Source organism: Oncorhynchus keta, chromosome 5 (assembly GCF_023373465.1).
Source record: "Oncorhynchus keta strain PuntledgeMale-10-30-2019 chromosome 5, Oket_V2, whole genome shotgun sequence".
Taxonomy (NCBI): Eukaryota; Metazoa; Chordata; class Actinopteri; order Salmoniformes; family Salmonidae; genus Oncorhynchus; species Oncorhynchus keta.
The window spans coordinates 4,840,808-4,858,724 of record NC_068425.1 but is presented as its reverse complement, the minus strand read 5'-3'; the positions used below and the strand labels follow the sequence as shown (position 1 = coordinate 4,858,724).

The 17,917-nt window shown below is 40.9% G+C and overlaps 2 protein-coding genes and 21 non-coding genes across 26 annotated transcripts in view; 2 read left to right on the top strand and 21 right to left on the bottom strand.

Annotated features, from left to right (window-relative positions):
* Positions 1–17,917, top strand: part of LOC118384359 (nuclear body protein SP140-like protein) — a 241,315-nt gene that overhangs the window by 151,356 nt on the left and 72,042 nt on the right. The window lies entirely within an intron of this gene.
* LOC118384134 (nuclear body protein SP140-like protein) overlaps positions 1–17,917 on the top strand; it is a 112,339-nt gene that overhangs the window by 24,168 nt on the left and 70,254 nt on the right. The gene's annotated exons all lie outside the window — the stretch shown is intronic.
* On the bottom strand, positions 2,751–2,833 carry trnas-uga (transfer RNA serine (anticodon UGA)). Its single transcript has one exon. It is a non-coding gene; the product is annotated as a tRNA-Ser (tRNA).
* On the bottom strand, positions 3,322–3,396 carry trnas-uga (transfer RNA serine (anticodon UGA)). The gene has a single exon. It is a non-coding gene; the product is annotated as a tRNA-Ser (tRNA).
* On the bottom strand, positions 3,607–3,688 carry trnas-uga (transfer RNA serine (anticodon UGA)). Its single transcript has one exon. It is a non-coding gene; the product is annotated as a tRNA-Ser (tRNA).
* On the bottom strand, positions 3,907–3,988 carry trnas-cga (transfer RNA serine (anticodon CGA)). Its single transcript has one exon. It is a non-coding gene; the product is annotated as a tRNA-Ser (tRNA).
* trnas-uga (transfer RNA serine (anticodon UGA)) lies at positions 5,677–5,758 on the bottom strand. The gene has a single exon. It is a non-coding gene; the product is annotated as a tRNA-Ser (tRNA).
* trnas-uga (transfer RNA serine (anticodon UGA)) lies at positions 5,976–6,056 on the bottom strand. The gene has a single exon. It is a non-coding gene; the product is annotated as a tRNA-Ser (tRNA).
* On the bottom strand, positions 7,486–7,567 carry trnas-cga (transfer RNA serine (anticodon CGA)). The gene has a single exon. It is a non-coding gene; the product is annotated as a tRNA-Ser (tRNA).
* On the bottom strand, positions 8,984–9,065 carry trnas-uga (transfer RNA serine (anticodon UGA)). Its single transcript has one exon. It is a non-coding gene; the product is annotated as a tRNA-Ser (tRNA).
* Positions 9,286–9,367, bottom strand: trnas-uga (transfer RNA serine (anticodon UGA)). Its single transcript has one exon. It is a non-coding gene; the product is annotated as a tRNA-Ser (tRNA).
* Positions 9,575–9,655, bottom strand: trnas-cga (transfer RNA serine (anticodon CGA)). Its single transcript has one exon. It is a non-coding gene; the product is annotated as a tRNA-Ser (tRNA).
* trnas-uga (transfer RNA serine (anticodon UGA)) lies at positions 11,077–11,158 on the bottom strand. The gene has a single exon. It is a non-coding gene; the product is annotated as a tRNA-Ser (tRNA).
* Positions 11,377–11,458, bottom strand: trnas-uga (transfer RNA serine (anticodon UGA)). Its single transcript has one exon. It is a non-coding gene; the product is annotated as a tRNA-Ser (tRNA).
* Positions 11,677–11,758, bottom strand: trnas-cga (transfer RNA serine (anticodon CGA)). Its single transcript has one exon. It is a non-coding gene; the product is annotated as a tRNA-Ser (tRNA).
* On the bottom strand, positions 13,176–13,255 carry trnas-uga (transfer RNA serine (anticodon UGA)). Its single transcript has one exon. It is a non-coding gene; the product is annotated as a tRNA-Ser (tRNA).
* On the bottom strand, positions 13,464–13,545 carry trnal-caa (transfer RNA leucine (anticodon CAA)). Its single transcript has one exon. It is a non-coding gene; the product is annotated as a tRNA-Leu (tRNA).
* On the bottom strand, positions 13,764–13,845 carry trnas-uga (transfer RNA serine (anticodon UGA)). Its single transcript has one exon. It is a non-coding gene; the product is annotated as a tRNA-Ser (tRNA).
* On the bottom strand, positions 14,063–14,144 carry trnas-cga (transfer RNA serine (anticodon CGA)). Its single transcript has one exon. It is a non-coding gene; the product is annotated as a tRNA-Ser (tRNA).
* trnas-uga (transfer RNA serine (anticodon UGA)) lies at positions 15,561–15,642 on the bottom strand. Its single transcript has one exon. It is a non-coding gene; the product is annotated as a tRNA-Ser (tRNA).
* On the bottom strand, positions 15,861–15,942 carry trnas-uga (transfer RNA serine (anticodon UGA)). Its single transcript has one exon. It is a non-coding gene; the product is annotated as a tRNA-Ser (tRNA).
* trnas-cga (transfer RNA serine (anticodon CGA)) lies at positions 16,160–16,240 on the bottom strand. Its single transcript has one exon. It is a non-coding gene; the product is annotated as a tRNA-Ser (tRNA).
* trnas-uga (transfer RNA serine (anticodon UGA)) lies at positions 17,666–17,747 on the bottom strand. Its single transcript has one exon. It is a non-coding gene; the product is annotated as a tRNA-Ser (tRNA).

The window sequence follows — 17,917 nt, the reverse complement described above, 5'->3', positions numbered from 1 at the left end:
CAATGGATTTTGAATCCAACGATTTAACCATCCTGCAATCACAGCTCTGAGGTACCTCACACAAGGACAAAAGTATCAAATTCAACTGCCTAGTTGACATTTTTTCAAGCAAAGTTTTTTTAAAGCAATTTTCTAACCACTTCAATGGTGGGACGAGCACATAAAGTAAGGACAATTTAAATTCAAAGGAGATAGACCCAATTATTAAAGGTCTACTTTATCATCACCCAGTAAGCAGAGTTGAAAACTGTACAGGGAGAATATATTGGACTTCAATTACAATGCTTAAACCACTTAGCCATCACAGCAGTAGGAATCTAAGGAAATTGATGAGAAGAAAGCAGAAGTGGGCTATATGCTTCAAGCAAGTTAAGAACATGGGTGGGAGACCCCATTGAAATTCAGGTCCAACGTCTAAAGAACTCGGCCATTGCAGCTGTTGAATGCAAGTAAAGGGATTGGGATTTGGAAACAGACATCATTGGTGAAAAATGGTAAACTTGATGGCACAACATTTTGATCTTGCGCTGTAACCTCTTTCCTTTCCAAAGCTGTGAAGGTTGGAAGTTTAATGTGCAAGTCAAAAAACTATGTGCAGAGAAAGTACAAGTGGACTATTCACTGAGAATAAGATTTTAAAAGAGCAGAGAGACCCCATGGGGTTTCAAGTCTGAGGACATACCCACCTGGCTCTCAGAATTTCCATAATAAATCTAATACAAACAACAGTATCTGTACTGAAGATACTATTTGAACTGTTTGCTAATGCAGATGAGCAACTGAATCAAAGAACAAGTCCATGCATTAAGCACATTATCAATATCAAGTCTCAATGACATGTTGCAAATAAAGACTGGTTTGTCAAAGCGCTGTGAGCAGGGTTCGAATCTGACATTGGATTTCAAGTCCAACGCCTTTACCACTCGGCCATCGCAGCTTGCTATGTTAAAAACCAGGCCTTAACCAGTCGGCTATCTGATTCTGTACATTTTACTTCTGTAAAGACTAGACTTTCTACTGAAGAGCCTATTTGAACTGTTTGTCAAGGAAAACATATTGTGATCACTTGAATCAAAGGACAAGTCCATGCATTAAGCACATTATCCATATCATGTCACCTAGGATATGTTAAAAATGAAAACTGGTTTGCATAGCGCTGTGAGCAGGGTTCGAACCTGCGCGGGGGGAGACCCCATTGGATTTCAAGTCCAACGCTCATCAACTCGCCTTGCTATGTTAAAACCAGGCCTTAACAGCCTATCTGATTCTGTACATTTTACTTCTGTAAAGATAGACTTTCTACTGAAGAGCCTATTTGAACTGTTTGTCAAAATTTTATTACAGACCCTTAGCCAGTCCGCTGATCTAGTTCTGTCCATTTTACCTCTAAAGTGACCAGATTATTGCTATTGAAGAGCCTACTTGAAACATTTGTCATGGAAGATCAATTCTGAGCACTTGAATCAAAGGACATGTCCAAGCATTATCCATATCAAGTCCCCAATGACATGTTACAAATAAAGTGGATTGTCAAACGCTGCTCTTGCAGAGTTCAAACCTGCACTGAAGCAACCCCAATGGAACTTTTGAATCCAACGATTTAACCATTCTGCAATGACAGCTTTCTGAGGTACCTCACACAAGGACAAAAGTATCCAAATTCAACTGCCTAGTTGACATTTATTTCAAGCAAAGTTTTTTTTAAAAGCAATTTTCTAAGCAGTTCAATCGTGGGACGAGCACATAAAGTAAGGACCATTTAAATTCAAAGGAGATAGACCCAATTATTAAAGGTCTACTTTATCATCACCCAGTAAGCAGAGTTGAAAACTGTACAGAGAGAATATATTGGACTTCAATTACAATGCTTAAACCACTTAGCCATCACAGCAGTAGGAATCTAAGGAAATTGATGAGAAGAAAGCAGAAGTGGGCTATATGCTTCAAGCAAGTTAAGAACATGGGTGGGGAGACCCCATTGAAATTCAGGTCCAACGTCTAAAGAACTCGGCCATTGCAGCTGTTGGAATGCAAGTAAAGGGATTGGGATTTGGAAACAGACATCATTGGTGAAAAATGGTAAACTTGATGGCACAACATTTTGATCTTATTGCGCCAAGTAACCTCGGTCCTTTCCAAAGCTGTGAAGGTTGGAAGTTTAATGTGCAAGTCAAAAAACTATGTGCAGAGAAAGTACAAGTGGACTATTCACTGAGAATAAGATTTTAAAAAGAGCAGAGAGACCCCATGGGGTTTCAAGTCTGAGGACATACCCACCTGGCTCTCAGAATTTCCATAATAAATCTAATACAAACAACAGTATCTGTACTGAAGATACTATTTGAACTGTTTGCTAATGCAGATATACTCTGAGCAACTGAATCAAAGAACAAGTCCATGCATTAAGCACACATTATCAATATCAAGTCTCCAATGACATGTTGCAAATAAAGACTGGTTTGTCAAAGCGCTGTGAGCAGGGTTCGAATCTGTGCAGGGAGGGAGACCATTGATTTCAAGTCCAACGCAATTTACCACTCGGCAATCTCAGCTTGCTATGTTAAAAACCAGCCAGTTATCTGATTCTGTACATTTTACTTCTGTAAAGACTAGACTTTCTACTGAAGAGCCTGTTTGAAATGTTTGTCAAGGAAAAATTATTCTGACCACTTGAATCAAAGGACAAGTCCAGACATTATCCATATCAAGTCTCCAATGACATGATGCAAATAAAGACTGGTTTGTCAAAGCGCTGTGAGCAGGGTTCGAACCTGCGCGGGGAGACCCCATTGGATTTCAAGTCCAACGCCATTTACCACTCGGCCATCGCAGCTTGCTATGTTAAAAACCAGGCCTTAACCAGTCGGCTATCTGATTCTGTAAATTTTTACTTCTGTAAAGATTAGACTTTCTACTGAAGAGCCTATTTGAACTGTTTGTCAAGGAATTTTATTCTGACCACCTGAATCAAAGGACAAGTCCAGACATTATCCATATCAAGTCTCCAATGACATGATGCAAATAAAGACTGGTTTGTCAAAGCGCTGTGAGCAGGGTTCGAACCTGCAGGGGAGACCCCATTGGACTTCAAGTCCAACGCAATTTACCACTTCTCAATCGCAGCTTGCTATGTTAAAAACCAGACAGCTATCTGATTCTGTACATTTTACTTCTGTAAAGACTAGACTTTCTACTGAAGAGCCTATTTGAACTGTTTGTCAAGGAATTTTATTCTGAGCACCTGAATCAAAGGACAAGTCCAGACATTATCCATATCAAGTCTCCAATGACATGATGCAAATAAAGACTGGTTTGTCAAAGCGCTGTGAGCAGGGTTCGAACCTGCGCCCCCATTGGATTTCAAGTCCAACGCCTTAACCACTCGGCCATCGCAGCTTGCTATGTTAAAAACAACCAGTCGGCTATCTGATTCTGTACATTTTACTTCTGTAAAGACTATACTTTCTACTGAAGAGCCTATTTGAACTGTTTGTCAAGGAAAACATATTCTGATCACTTGAATCAAAGGACAAGTCCATGCATTAAGCACATTATCCATATCATGTCACCTAGGATATGTTAAAAATGAAAACTGGTTTGCCATAGCGCTGTGAGCAGGGTTCGAACCTGCGCGGGGAGACCCCATTGGATTTCAAGTCCAACGCCTTAACCACTCGGCCATCGCAGCTTGCTATGTTAAAAACCAGGCCTTAACCAGTCGGCTATCTGATTCTGTACATTTTTACTTCTGTAAAGATTAGACTTTCTACTGAAGAGCCTATTTGAACTGTTTGTCAAGGAATTTTATTCTGACCACCTGAATCAAAGGACAAGTCCATGCATTAAGCACATTATCCATATCATGTCACCTAGGATATGTTAAAAATGAAAACTGGTTTGCCATAGCGCTGTGAGCAGGGTTCGAACCTGCGCGGGGAGACCCCATTGGATTTCGAGTCCAACGCCTTAACCTCTCGGCCATCACAGCATCTCCTGTTACCTACAGACCCTTAGCCAGTCCGCTATCTCGTTCTGTCCATTTTACCTCTAAAGTGACCAGATTATTGCTATTGAAGAGCCTACTTGGAACATTTGTCATGGAAGATCAATTCTGAGCACTTGAATCAAAGGACATGTCCAAGCATTATCCATATCAAGTCCCCAATGACATGTTACAAATAAAGAGTGGATTGTCAAAGCGCTGCTCGCAGGGTTCAAACCTGCACTGGGCAACCCCAATGGATTTTGAATCCAACGATTTAACCATTCTGCAATCACAGCTTTCTGAGGTACCTCACACAAGGACAAAAGTATCCAAATTCAACTACCTAGTTGACATTTATTTCAAGCAAAGTTTAAAAAAAAGCAATTTTCTAAGGAGTTCAATCGTGGGACGAGCACATAAAGTAAGGACCATTTAAATTCAAAGGAGATAGACCCAATTATTAAAGGTCTACTTCATCATCACCCAGTAAGCAGAGTTGAAAACTGTACAGGGAGAATATATTGGACTTCAATTACAATGCTTAAACCACTTAGCCATCACAGCAGTAGGAATCTAAGGAAATTGATGAGAAGAAAGCAGAAGTGGGCTATATGCTTCAAGCAAGTTAAGAACATGGGTGGGGAGACCCCATTGAAATTCAGGTCCAACGTCTAAAGAACTCGGCCATTGCAGCTGTTGGAATGCAAGTAAAGGGATTGGGATTTGGAAACAGACATCATTGGTGAAAAATGGTAAACTTGATGGCACAACATTTTGATCTTATTGCGCCAAGTAACCTCGGTCCTTTCCAAAGCTGTGAAGGTTGGAAGTTTAATGTGCAAGTCAAAAAACTATGTGCAGAGAAAGTACAAGTGGACTATTCACTGAGAATAAGATTTTAAAAAGAGCAGAGAGACCCCATGGGGTTTCAAGTCTGAGGACATACCCACCTGGCTCTCAGAATTTCCATAATAAATCTAATACAAACAACAGTATCTGTACTGAAGATACTATTTGAACTGTTTGCTAATGCAGATATACTCTGAGCAACTGAATCAAAGAACAAGTCCATGCATTAAGCACACATTATCAATATCAAGTCTCCAATGACATGTTGCAAATAAAGACTGGTTTGTCAAAGCGCTGTGAGCAGGGTTCGAATCTGTGCAGGGAGACCCCATTGGATTTCAAGTCCAACGCAATTTACCACTCGGCAATCGCAGCTTGCTATGTTAAAAACCAGCCAGCTATCTGATTCTGTACATTTTACTTCTGTAAAGACTAGACTTTCTACTGAAGAGCCTGTTTGAAATGTTTGTCAAGGAATTTTATTCTGACCACCTGAATCAAAGGACATTATCCATATCAAGTATCCAATGACATGATGCAAATAAAGACTGGTTTGTCAAAGCGCTGTGAGCAGGGTTCGAACCTGCGCGGGGAGACCGCATTGGATTTCAAGTCCAACGCCTTAAACACTCGGCCATCGCAGCTTGCTATGTTAAAAACCAGCCAGCTATCTGATTCTGTACATTTTACTTCTGTAAAGACTATACTTTCTACTGAAGAGCCTATTTGAACTGTATGTCAAGGAAAACATATTCTGATCACTTGAATCAAAGGACATGTCCAAGCATTATCCATATCAAATCCCCAATGACATGTTACAAATAAAGAGTGGATTGTCAAAGCGCTGTGAGCAGGGTTCGAACCTGCGCGGGGAGACCCCATTGGATTTCAAGTCCAACGCCTTAACCACTCGGCCATCGCAGCTTGCTATGTTAAACACCAGGCCTTAACCAGTCGGCTATCTGATTCTGTACATTTTACTTCTGTAAAGACTAGACTTTCTACTGAAGAGCCTATTTGAACTGTTTGTCAAGGAAAAATATTCTGACCACCTGAATCAAAGGACAAGTCCATGCATTAAGCACATTATCCATATCATGTCACCTAGGATATGTTAAAAATGAAAACTGGTTTGCAATTGCGCTGTGAGCAGGGTTCGAACCTGCGCGGGAGACCCCATTGGATTTCAAGTCCAACGCCTTAACCTCTCGGCCATCACAGCAACTCCTGTTACCTACAGACCCTTAGCCAGTCCGCTATCTCGTTCTGTCCATTTTACCTCTAAAGTGACCAGATTATTGCTATTGAAGAGCCTACTTGAAACATTTGTCATGGAAGATCAATTCTGAGCACTTGAATCAAAGGACATGTCCAAGCATTATCCATATCAAGTCCCCAATGACATGTTACAAATAAAGAGTGGATTGTCAAAGCGCTGCTCGCAGGGTTCAAACCTGCACTGGGTAACCCCAATGGATTTTGAATCCAACGATTTAACCATTCTGCAATCACAGCTTTCTGAGGTACCTCACACAAGGACAAAAGTATCCAAATTCAACTGCCTAGTTGACATTTATTTCAAGAAAAGTTTTTAAAAAAAGCAATTTTCTAAGCAGTTCAATCGTGGGACGAGCACATAAAGTAAGGACCATTTAAATTCAAAGGAGATAGACCCAATTATTAAAGGTCTACTTTATCATCACCCAGTAAGCAGAGTTGAAAACTGTACAGAGAGAATATATTGGACTTCAATTACAATGCTTAAACCACTTAGCCATCACAGCAGTAGGAATCTAAGGAAATTGATGAGAAGAAAGCAGAAGTGGGCTATATGCTTCAAGCAAGTTAAGAACATGGGTGGGGAGACCCCATTGAAATTCAGGTCCAACGTCTAAAGAACTCGGCCATTGCAGCTGTTGGAATGCAAGTAAAGGGATTGGGATTTGGAAACAGACATCATTGGTGAAAAATGGTAAACTTGATGGCACAACATTTTGATCTTATTGCGCCAAGTAACCTCTTTCCTTTCCAAAGCTGTGAAGGTTGGAAGTTTAATGTGCAAGTCAAAAAACTATGTGCAGAGAAAGTACAAGTGGACTATTCACTGAGAATAAGATTTTAAAAATAGCAGAGAGACCCCATGGGGTTTCAAGTCTGAGGACATACCCACCTGGCTCTCAGAATTTCCATAATAAATCTAATACAAACAACAGTATCTGTACTGAAGATACTATTTGAACTGTTTGCTAATGCAGATATACTCTGAGCAACTGAATCAAAGAACAAGTCCATGCATTAAGCACACATTATCAATATCAAGTCTCCAATGACATGTTGCAAATAAAGACTGGTTTGTCAAAGCGCTGTGAGCAGGGTTCGAATCTGTGCAGGGAGACCCCATTGGATTTCAAGTCCAACGCAATTTACCACTCGGCAATCGCAGGTTGCTATGTTAAAAACCAGCCAGCTATCTGATTCTGTACATTTTACTTCTGTAAAGACTAGACTTTCTACTGAAGAGCCTGTTTGAAATGTTTGTCAAGGAAAACATATTCTGATCACTTGAATCAAAGGACAAGTCCATGCATTAAGCACATTATCCATATCATGTCACCTAGGATATGTTAAAAATGAAAACTGGTTTGCCATAGCGCTGTGAGCAGGGTTCGAACCTGAGCGGGGAGACCCCATTGGATTTCGAGTCCAACGCCTTAACCTCTCGGCCATCACAGCATCTCCTGTTACCTACAGACCCTTAGCCAGTCCGCTATCTCGTTCTGTCCATTTTACCTCTAAAGTGACCAGATTATTGCTATTGAAGAGCCTACTTGAACATTTGTCATGGAAGATCAATTCTGAGCACTTGAATCAAAGGACATGTCCAAGCATTATCCATATCAAGTCCCCAATGACATGTTACAAATAAAGAGTGGATTGTCAAAGCGCTGCTCGCAGGGTTCAAACCTGCACTGGGCAACCCCAATGGATTTTGAATCCAACGATTTAACCATTCTGCAATCACAGCTTTCTGAGGTACCTCACACAAGGACAAAAGTATCCAAATTCAACTGCCTAGTTGACATTTATTTCAAGCAAAGTTTTTTTTAAAAGCAATTTTCTAAGCAGTTCAATCGTGGGACGAGCACATAAAGTAAGGACCATTTAAATTCAAAGGAGATAGACCCAATTATTAAAGGTCTACTTTATCATCACCCAGTAAGCAGAGTTGAAAACTGTACAGAGAGAATATATTGGACTTCAATTACAATGCTTAAACCACTTAGCCATCACAGCAGTAGGAATCTAAGGAAATTGATGAGAAGAAAGCAGAAGTGGGCTATATGCTTCAAGCAAGTTAAGAACATGGGTGGGGAGACCCCATTGAAATTCAGGTCCAACGTCTAAAGAACTCGGCCATTGCAGCTGTTGGAATGCAAGTAAAGGGATTGGGATTTGGAAACAGACATCATTGGTGAAAAATGGTAAACTTGATGGCACAACATTTTGATCTTATTGCGCCAAGTAACCTCGGTCCTTTCCAAAGCTGTGAAGGTTGGAAGTTTAATGTGCAAGTCAAAAACTATGTGCAGAGAAAGTACAAGTGGACTATTCACTGAGAATAAGATTTTAAAAGAGCAGAGAGACCCCATGGGGTTTCAAGTCTGAGGACATACCCACCTGGCTCTCAGAATTTCCATAATAAATCTAATACAAACAACAGTATCTGTACTGAAGATACTATTTGAACTGTTTGCTAATGCAGATATACTCTGAGCAACTGAATCAAAGAACAAGTCCATGCATTAAGCACACATTATCAATATCAAGTCTCCAATGACATGTTGCAAATAAAGACTGGTTTGTCAAAGCGCTGTGAGCAGGGTTCGAATCTGTGCAGGGAGACCCCATTGGATTTCAAGTCCAACGCAATTTACCACTCGGCAATCGCAGCTTGCTATGTTAAAAACCAGCCAGCTATCTGATTCTGTACATTTTACTTCTGTAAAGACTAGACTTTCTACTGAAGAGCCTGTTTGAAATGTTTGTCAAGGAATTTTATTCTGACCACCTGAATCAAAGGACAAGTCCAGACATTATCCATATCAAGTCTCCAATGACATGATGCAAATAAAGACTGGTTTGTCAAAGCGCTGTGAGCAGGGTTCGAACCTGCGCGGGGAGACCCCATTGGATTTCAAGTCCAACGCCTTAACCACTCGGCCATCGCAGCTTGCTATGTTAAAAACCAGGCCTTAACCAGTCGGCTATCTGATTCTGTACATTTTACTTCTGTAAGGACTAGACTTTCTACTGAAGAGCCTATTTGAACTGTTTGTCAAGGAAAAAATATTCTGAGCACTTGAATCAAAGGACAAGTCCATGCATTAAGCATATATTATCCATATCAAGTCTCCAATGACATGTTACAAAGAAAGACTGGTTTGTCAAAGCGCTGTGAGCAGGGTTCGAACCTGCGCGGGGAGACCCCATTGGATTTCAAGTCCAACGCCTTAACCACTCGGCCATCGCAGCTTGCTATGTTAAACACCAGTCGGCTATCTGATTCTGTACATTTTACTTCAGTAAGGACTAGACTTTCTACTGAAGAGCCTATTTGAACTGTTTGTCAAGGAAAAAATATTCTGAGCACTTGAATCAAAGGACAAGTCCATGCATTAAGCACATTATCCATATCATGTCACCTAGGATATGTTAAAAATGAAAACTGGTTTGCAATAGCGCTGTGAGCAGGGTTCGAACCTGCGCGGGAGACCCCATTGGATTTCGAGTCCAACGCCTTAACCTCTCGGCCATCACAGCATCTCCTCTGTTACCTACAGACCCTTAGCCAGTCCGCTATCTCGTTCTGTCCATTTTACCTCTAAAGTGACCAGATTATTGCTATTGAAGAGCCTACTTGGAACATTTGTCATGGAAGATCAATTCTGAGCACTTGAATCAAAGGACATGTCCAAGCATTATCCATATCAAGTCCCCAATGACATGTTACAAATAAAGAGTGGATTGTCAAAGCGCTGCTCGCAGGGTTCAAACCTGCACTGGGCAACCCCAATGGATTTTGAATCCAACGATTTAACCATTCTGCAATCACAGCTTTCTGAGGTACCTCACACAAGGACAAAAGTATCCAAATTCAACTGCCTAGTTGACATTTATTTCAAGCAAAGTTTTTTTTAAAAGCAATTTTCTAAGCAGTTCAATCGTGGGACGAGCACATAAAGTAAGGACCATTTAAATTCAAAGGAGATAGACCCAATTATTAAAGGTCTACTTTATCATCACCCAGTAAGCAGAGTTGAAAACTGTACAGAGAGAATATATTGGACTTCAATTACAATGCTTAAACCACTTAGCCATCACAGCAGTAGGAATCTAAGGAAATTGATGAGAAGAAAGCAGAAGTGGGCTATATGCTTCAAGCAAGTTAAGAACATGGGTGGGGAGACCCCATTGAAATTCAGGTCCAACGTCTAAGAACTCGGCCATTGCAGCTGTTGGAATGCAAGTAAAGGGATTGGGATTTGGAAACAGACATCATTGGTGAAAAATGGTAAACTTGATGGCACAACATTTTGATCTTATTGCGCCAAGTAACCTCGGTCCTTTCCAAAGCTGTGAAGGTTGGAAGTTTAATGTGCAAGTCAAAAAACTATGTGCAGAGAAAGTACAAGTGGACTATTCACTGAGAATAAGATTTTAAAAATAGCAGAGAGACCCCATGGGGTTTCAAGTCTGAGGACATACCCACCTGGCTCTCAGAATTTCCATAATAAATCTAATACAAACAACAGTATCTGTACTGAAGATACTATTTGAACTGTTTGCTAATGCAGATATACTCTGAGCAACTGAATCAAAGAACAAGTCCATGCATTAAGCACACATTATCAATATCAAGTCTCCAATGACATGTTGCAAATAAAGACTGGTTTGTCAAAGCGCTGTGAGCAGGGTTCGAATCTGTGCAGGGAGACCCCATTGGATTTCAAGTCCAACGCAATTTACCACTCGGCAATCGCAGCTTGCTATGTTAAAAACCAGTCGGCTATCTGATTCTGTACATTTTTATTTCTGTAAAGATTAGACTTTCTAATGAAGAGCCTGTTTGAAATGTTTGTCAAGGAATTTTATTCTGACCACCTGAATCAAAGGACAAGTCCAGACATTATCCATATCAAGTCTCCAATGACATGATGCAAATAAAGACTGGTTTGTCAAAGCGCTGTGAGCAGGGTTCGAACCTGCGCGGGGAGACCCCATTGGATTTCAAGTCCAACGCCTTAACCACTCGGCCATCGCAGCTTGCAATGTTAAAAACCAGGCCTTAACCAGTCGGCTATCTGATTCTGTACATTTTTACTTCTGTAAAGATTAGACTTTCTAATGAAGAGCCTATTTGAACTCTTTGTCAAGGAAAACATATTCTGATCACTTGAATCAAAGGACAAGTCCATGCATTAAGCACATTATCCATATCAAGTCTCCAATGACATGTTAAAATAAAGACTGGTTTGTAAAAGCGCTGTGAGCAGGGTTCGAACCTGCGCGGGGAGACCCCATTGGATTTCAAGTCTAACACCTTAACCACTCGGCCATCGCAGCTTGCTATGTTAAAAACCAGGCCTTAACCAGTCGGCTATCTGATTCTGTACATTTTTACTTCTGTAAAGATTAGACTTTCTAATGAAGAGCCTATTTGAACTGTTTGTCAAGGAATTTTATTCTGACCACCTGAATCAAAGGACAAGTCCATGCATTAAGCACATTATCCATATCATGTCACCTAGGATATGTTAAAAATGAAAACTGGGTTGCCATAGCGCTGTGAGCAGGGTTCGAACCTGCGCGGGGAGACCCCATTGGATTTCGAGTCCAACGCCTTAACCTCTCGGCCATCACAGCATCTCCTGTTACCTACAGACCCTTAGCCAGTCCGCTATCTCGTTCTGTCCATTTTACCTCTAAAGTGACCAGATTATTGCTATTGAAGAGCCTACTTGAAACATTTGTCATGGAAGATCAATTCTGAGCACTTGAATCAAAGGACATGTCCAAGCATTATCCATATCAAGTCCCCAATGACATGTTACAAATAAAGAGTGGATTGTCAAAGCGCTGCTCGCAGGGTTCAAACCTGCACTGGGCAACCCCAATGGATTTTGAATCCAACGATTTAACCATTCTGCAATCACAGCTTTCTGAGGTACCTCACACAAGGACAAAAGTATCCAAATTCAACTGCCTAGTTGACATTTATTTCAAGCAAAGTTTAAAAAAAAGCAATTTTCTAAGCAGTTCAATCGTGGGACGAGCACATAAAGTAAGGACCATTTAAATTCAAAGGAGATAGACCCAATTATTAAAGGTCTACTTCATCATCACCCAGTAAGCAGAGTTGAAAACTGTACAGGGAGAATATATTGGACTTCAATTACAATGCTTAAACCACTTAGCCATCACAGCAGTAGGAATCTAAGGAAATTGATGAGAAGAAAGCAGAAGTGGGCTATATGCTTCAAGCAAGTTAAGAACATGGGTGGGGAGACCCCATTGAAATTCAGGTCCAACGTCTAAAGAACTCGGCCATTGCAGCTGTTGGAATGCAAGTAAAGGGATTGGGATTTGGAAACAGACATCATTGGTGAAAAATGGTAAACTTGATGGCACAACATTTTGATCTTATTGCGCCAAGTAACCTCGGTCCTTTCCAAAGCTGTGAAGGTTGGAAGTTTAATGTGCAAGTCAAAAAACTATGTGCAGAGAAAGTACAAGTGGACTATTCACTGAGAATAAGATTTTAAAAAGAGCAGAGAGACCCCATGGGGTTTCAAGTCTGAGGACATACCCACCTGGCTCTCAGAATTTCCATAATAAATCTAATACAAACAACAGTATCTGTACTGAAGATACTATTTGAACTGTTTGCTAATGCAGATATACTCTGAGCAACTGAATCAAAGAACAAGTCCATGCATTAAGCACACATTATCAATATCAAGTCTCCAATGACATGTTGCAAATAAAGACTGGTTTGTCAAAGCGCTGTGAGCAGGGTTCGAATCTGTGCAGGGAGACCCCATTGGATTTCAAGTCCAACGCAATTTACCACTCGGCAATCGCAGCTTGCTATGTTAAAAACCAGCCAGCTATCTGATTCTGTACATTTTACTTCTGTAAAGACTAGACTTTCTACTGAAGAGCCTGTTTGAAATGTTTGTCAAGGAATTTTATTCTGACCACCTGAATCAAAGGACAAGTCAGACATTATCCATATCAAGTCTCCAATGACATGATGCAAATAAAGACTGGTTTGTCAAAGCGCTGTGAGCAGGGTTCGAACCTGCGCGGGGACCCCATTGGATTTCAAGTCCAACGCCTTAACCACTCGGCCATCGCAGCTTGCTATGTTAAAAACCAGGCCTTAACCAGTCGGCTATCTGATTCTGTACATTTTACTTCTGTAAAGACTAGACTTTCTACTGAAGAGCCTATTTGAACTGTTTGTCAAGAAAAAATATTCTGAGCACTTGAATCAAAGGACATGTCCAAGCATTATCCATATCAAGTCCCCAATGACATGTTACAAATAAAGAGTGGATTGTCAAAGCGCTGCTCGCAGGGTTCAAACCTGCACTGGGTAACCCCAATGGATTTTGAGTCCAACGCCTTAACCACTCGGCCATCGCAGCTTGCTATGTTAAAAACCAGGCCTTAACCAGTCGGCTATCTGATTCTGTACATTTTACTTCTGTAAAGACTAGACTTTCTACTGAAGAGCCTATTTGAACTGTTTGTCAAGGAAAACATATTCTGATCACTTGAATCAAAGGACAAGTCCATGCATTAAGCACATTATCCATATCATGTCACCTAGGATATGTTAAAAATGAAAACTGGTTTGACATAGCGCTGTGAGCAGGGTTCGAACCTGCACGGGGAGACCCCATTGGATTTCAAGTCCAACGCCTTAACCACTCGGCCATCGCAGCTTGCTATGTTAAAAACCAGGCCTTAACCAGTCGGCTATCTGATTCTGTACATTTTACTTCTGTAAAGACTAGACTTTCTACTGAAGAGCCTATTTGAACTGTTTGTCAAGGAATTTTATTCTGACCACCTGAATCAAAGGACAAGTCCATGCATTAAGCACATTATCCATATCATGTCACCTAGGATATGTTAAAAATGAAAACTGGTTTGCCATAGCGCTGTGAGCAGGGTTCGAACCTGAGCAGGGAGACCCCATTGGATTTCGAGTCCAACGCCTTAACCTCTCGGCCATCACAGCATCTCCTGTTACCTACAGACCCTTAGCCAGTCCACTATCTCGTTCTGTCCATTTTACCTCTAAAGTGACCAGATTATTGCTATTGAAGAGCCTACTTGAAACATTTGTCATGGAAGATCAATTCTGAGCACTTGAATCAAAGGACATGTCCAAGCATTATCCATATCAAGTCCCCAATGACATGTTACAAATAAAGAGTGGATTGTCAAAGCGCTGCTCGCAGGGTTCAAACCTGCACTGGGCAACCCCAATGGATTTTGAATCCAACGATTTAACCATTCTGCAATCACAGCTTTCTGAGGTACCTCACACAAGGACAAAAGTATCCAAATTCAACTGCCTAGTTGACATTTATTTCAAGCAAAGTTTAAAAAAAGCAATTTTCTAAGCAGTTCAATCGTGGGACGAGCACATAAAGTAAGGACCATTTAAATTCAAAGGAGATAGACCCAATTATTAAAGGTCTACTTCATCATCACCCAGTAAGCAGAGTTGAAAACTGTACAGGGAGAATATATTGGACTTCAATTACAATGCTTAAACCACTTAGCCATCACAGCAGTAGGAATCTAAGGAAATTGATGAGAAGAAAGCAGAAGTGGGCTATATGCTTCAAGCAAGTTAAGAACATGGGTGGGGAGACCCCATTGAAATTCAGGTCCAACGTCTAAAGAACTCGGCCATTGCAGCTGTTGGAATGCAAGTAAAGGGATTGGGATTTGGAAACAGACATCATTGGTGAAAAATGGTAAACTTGATGGCACAACATTTTGATCTTATTGCGCCAAGTAACCTCGGTCCTTTCCAAAGCTGTGAAGGTTGGAAGTTTAATGTGCAAGTCAAAAAACTATGTGCAGAGAAAGTACAAGTGGACTATTCACTGAGAATAAGATTTTAAAAGAGCAGAGAGACCCCATGGGGTTTCAAGTCTGAGGACATACCCACCTGGCTCTCAGAATTTCCATAATAAATCTAATACAAACAACAGTATCTGTACTGAAGATACTATTTGAACTGTTTGCTAATGCAGATATACTCTGAGCAACTGAATCAAAGAACAAGTCCATGCATTAAGCACACATTATCAATATCAAGTCTCCAATGACATGTTGCAAATAAAGACTGGTTGGTCAAAGCGCTGTGAGCAGGGTTCGAATCTGTGCAGGGAGACCCCATTGGATTTCAAGTCCAACGCAATTTACCACTCGGCAATCGCAGCTTGCTATGTTAAAAACCAGTCGGCTATCTGATTCTGTACATTTTACTTCTGTAAAGACTAGACTTTCTACTGAAGAGCCTGTTTGAAATGTTTGTCAAGGAATTTTATTCTGACCACCTGAATCAAAGGACATGTCCAGACATTATCCATATCAAGTATCCAATGACATGATGCAAATAAAGACTGGTTTGTCAAAGCGCTGTGAGCAGGGTTCGAACCTGCGCGGGGAGACCCCATTGGATTTCAAGTCCAACGCCTTAACCACTCGGCCATCGCAGCTTGCAATGTTAAAAACCAGGCCTTAACCAGTCGGCTATCTGATTCTGTACATTTTACTTCTGTAAAGACTAGACTTTCTACTGAAGAGCCTATTTGAACTGTTTGTCAAGGAAAACATATTCTGATCACTTGAATCAAAGGACAAGTCCATGCATTAAGCACATTATCCATATCATGTCACCTAGGATATGTTAAAAATGAAAACTGGTTTGCCATAGCGCTGTGAGCAGGGTTCGAACCTGCGCGGGGAGACCCCATTGGATTTCAAGTCCAACGCCTTAACCACTCGGCCATCGCAGCTTGCTATGTTAAAAACCAGGCCTTAACCAGTCGGCTATCTGATTCTGTACATTTTACTTCTGTAAAGACTAGACTTTCTACTGAAGAGCCTATTTGAACTGTTTGTCAAGGAATTTTATTCTGACCACCTGAATCAAAGGACAAGTCCATGCATTAAGCACATTATCCATATCATGTCACCTAGGATATGTTAAAAATGAAAACTGGTTTGCAATAGCGCTGTGAGCAGGGTTCGAACCTGCGCGGGAGACCCCATTGGATTTCGAGTCCAACGCCTTAACCTCTCGGCCATCACAGCATCTCCTGTTACCTACAGACCCTTAGCCAGTCCGCTATCTCGTTCTGTCCATTTTACCTCTAAAGTGACCAGATTTTGCTATTGAAGAGCCTACTTGAAACATTTGTCATGGAAGATCAATTCTGAGCACTTGAATCAAAGGACATGTCCAAGCATTATCCATATCAAGTCCCCAATGACATGTTACAAATAAAGAGTGGATTGTCAAAGCGCTGCTCGCAGGGTTCAAACCTGCACTGGGCAACCCCAATGGATTTTGAATCCAACGATTTAACCATTCTGCAATCACAGCTTTCTGAGGTACCTCACACAAGGACAAAAGTATCCAAATTCAACTGCCTAGTTGACATTTATTTCAAGCAAAGTTTAAAAAAAGCAATTTTCTAAGCAGTTCAATCGTGGGACGAGCACATAAAGTAAGGACCATTTAAATTCAAAGGAGATAGACCCAATTATTAAAGGTCTACTTTATCATCACCCAGTAAGCAGAGTTGAAAACTGTACAGGGAGAATATATTGGACTTCAATTACAATGCTTAAACCACTTAGCCATCACAGCAGTAGGAATCTAAGGAAATTGATGAGAAGAAAGCAGAAGTGGGCTATATGCTTCAAGCAAGTTAAGAACATGGGTGGGGAGACCCCATTGAAATTCAGGTCCAACGTCTAAAGAACTCGGCCATTGCAGCTGTTGGAATGCAAGTAAAGGGATTGGGATTTGGAAACAGACATCATTGGTGAAAAATGGTAAACTTGATGGCACAACATTTTGATCTTATTGCGCCAAGTAACCTCGGTCCTTTCCAAAGCTGTGAAGGTTGGAAGTTTAATGTGCAAGTCAAAAACTATGTGCAGAGAAAGTACAAGTGGACTATTCACTGAGAATAAGATTTTAAAAGAGCAGAGAGACCCCATGGGGTTTCAAGTCTGAGGACATACCCACCTGGCTCTCAGAATTTCCATAATAAATCTAATACAAACAACAGTATCTGTACTGAAGATACTATTTGAACTGTTTGCTAATGCAGATATACTCTGAGCAACTGAATCAAAGAACAAGTCCATGCATTAAGCACACATTATCAATATCAAGTCTCCAATGACATGTTGCAAATAAAGACTGGTTTGTCAAAGCGCTGTGAGCAGGGTTCGAATCTGCGCAGGGGAGACCCCATTGGATTTCAAGTCCAACGCAATTTACCACTCGGCCATCGCAGCTTGCTATGTTAAAAACCAGGCCAGCTATCTGATTCTGTACATTTTACTTCTGTAAAGACTAGACTTTCTACTGAAGAGCCTATTTGAACTGTTTGTCAAGGAAAACATATTCTGATCACTTGAATCAAAGGACAAGTCCATGCATTAAGCATTATCCATATCATGTCACCAATGACATGTTGCAAATGAAAGACTGGTTTGCCATAGCGCTGTGAGCAGGGTTCGAACCTGCGCGGGGAGACCCCATTGGATTTCAAGTCCAACGCCTTAACCACTCGGCCATCGCAGCTTGCTATGTTAAAAACCAGGCCTTAACCAGTCGGCTATCTGATTCTGTACATTTTTACTTCTGTAAAGATTAGACTTTCTACTGAAGAGCCTATTTGAACTGTTTGTCAAGGAATTTTATTCTGACCACCTGAATCAAAGGACAAGTCCATGCATTAAGCACATTATCCA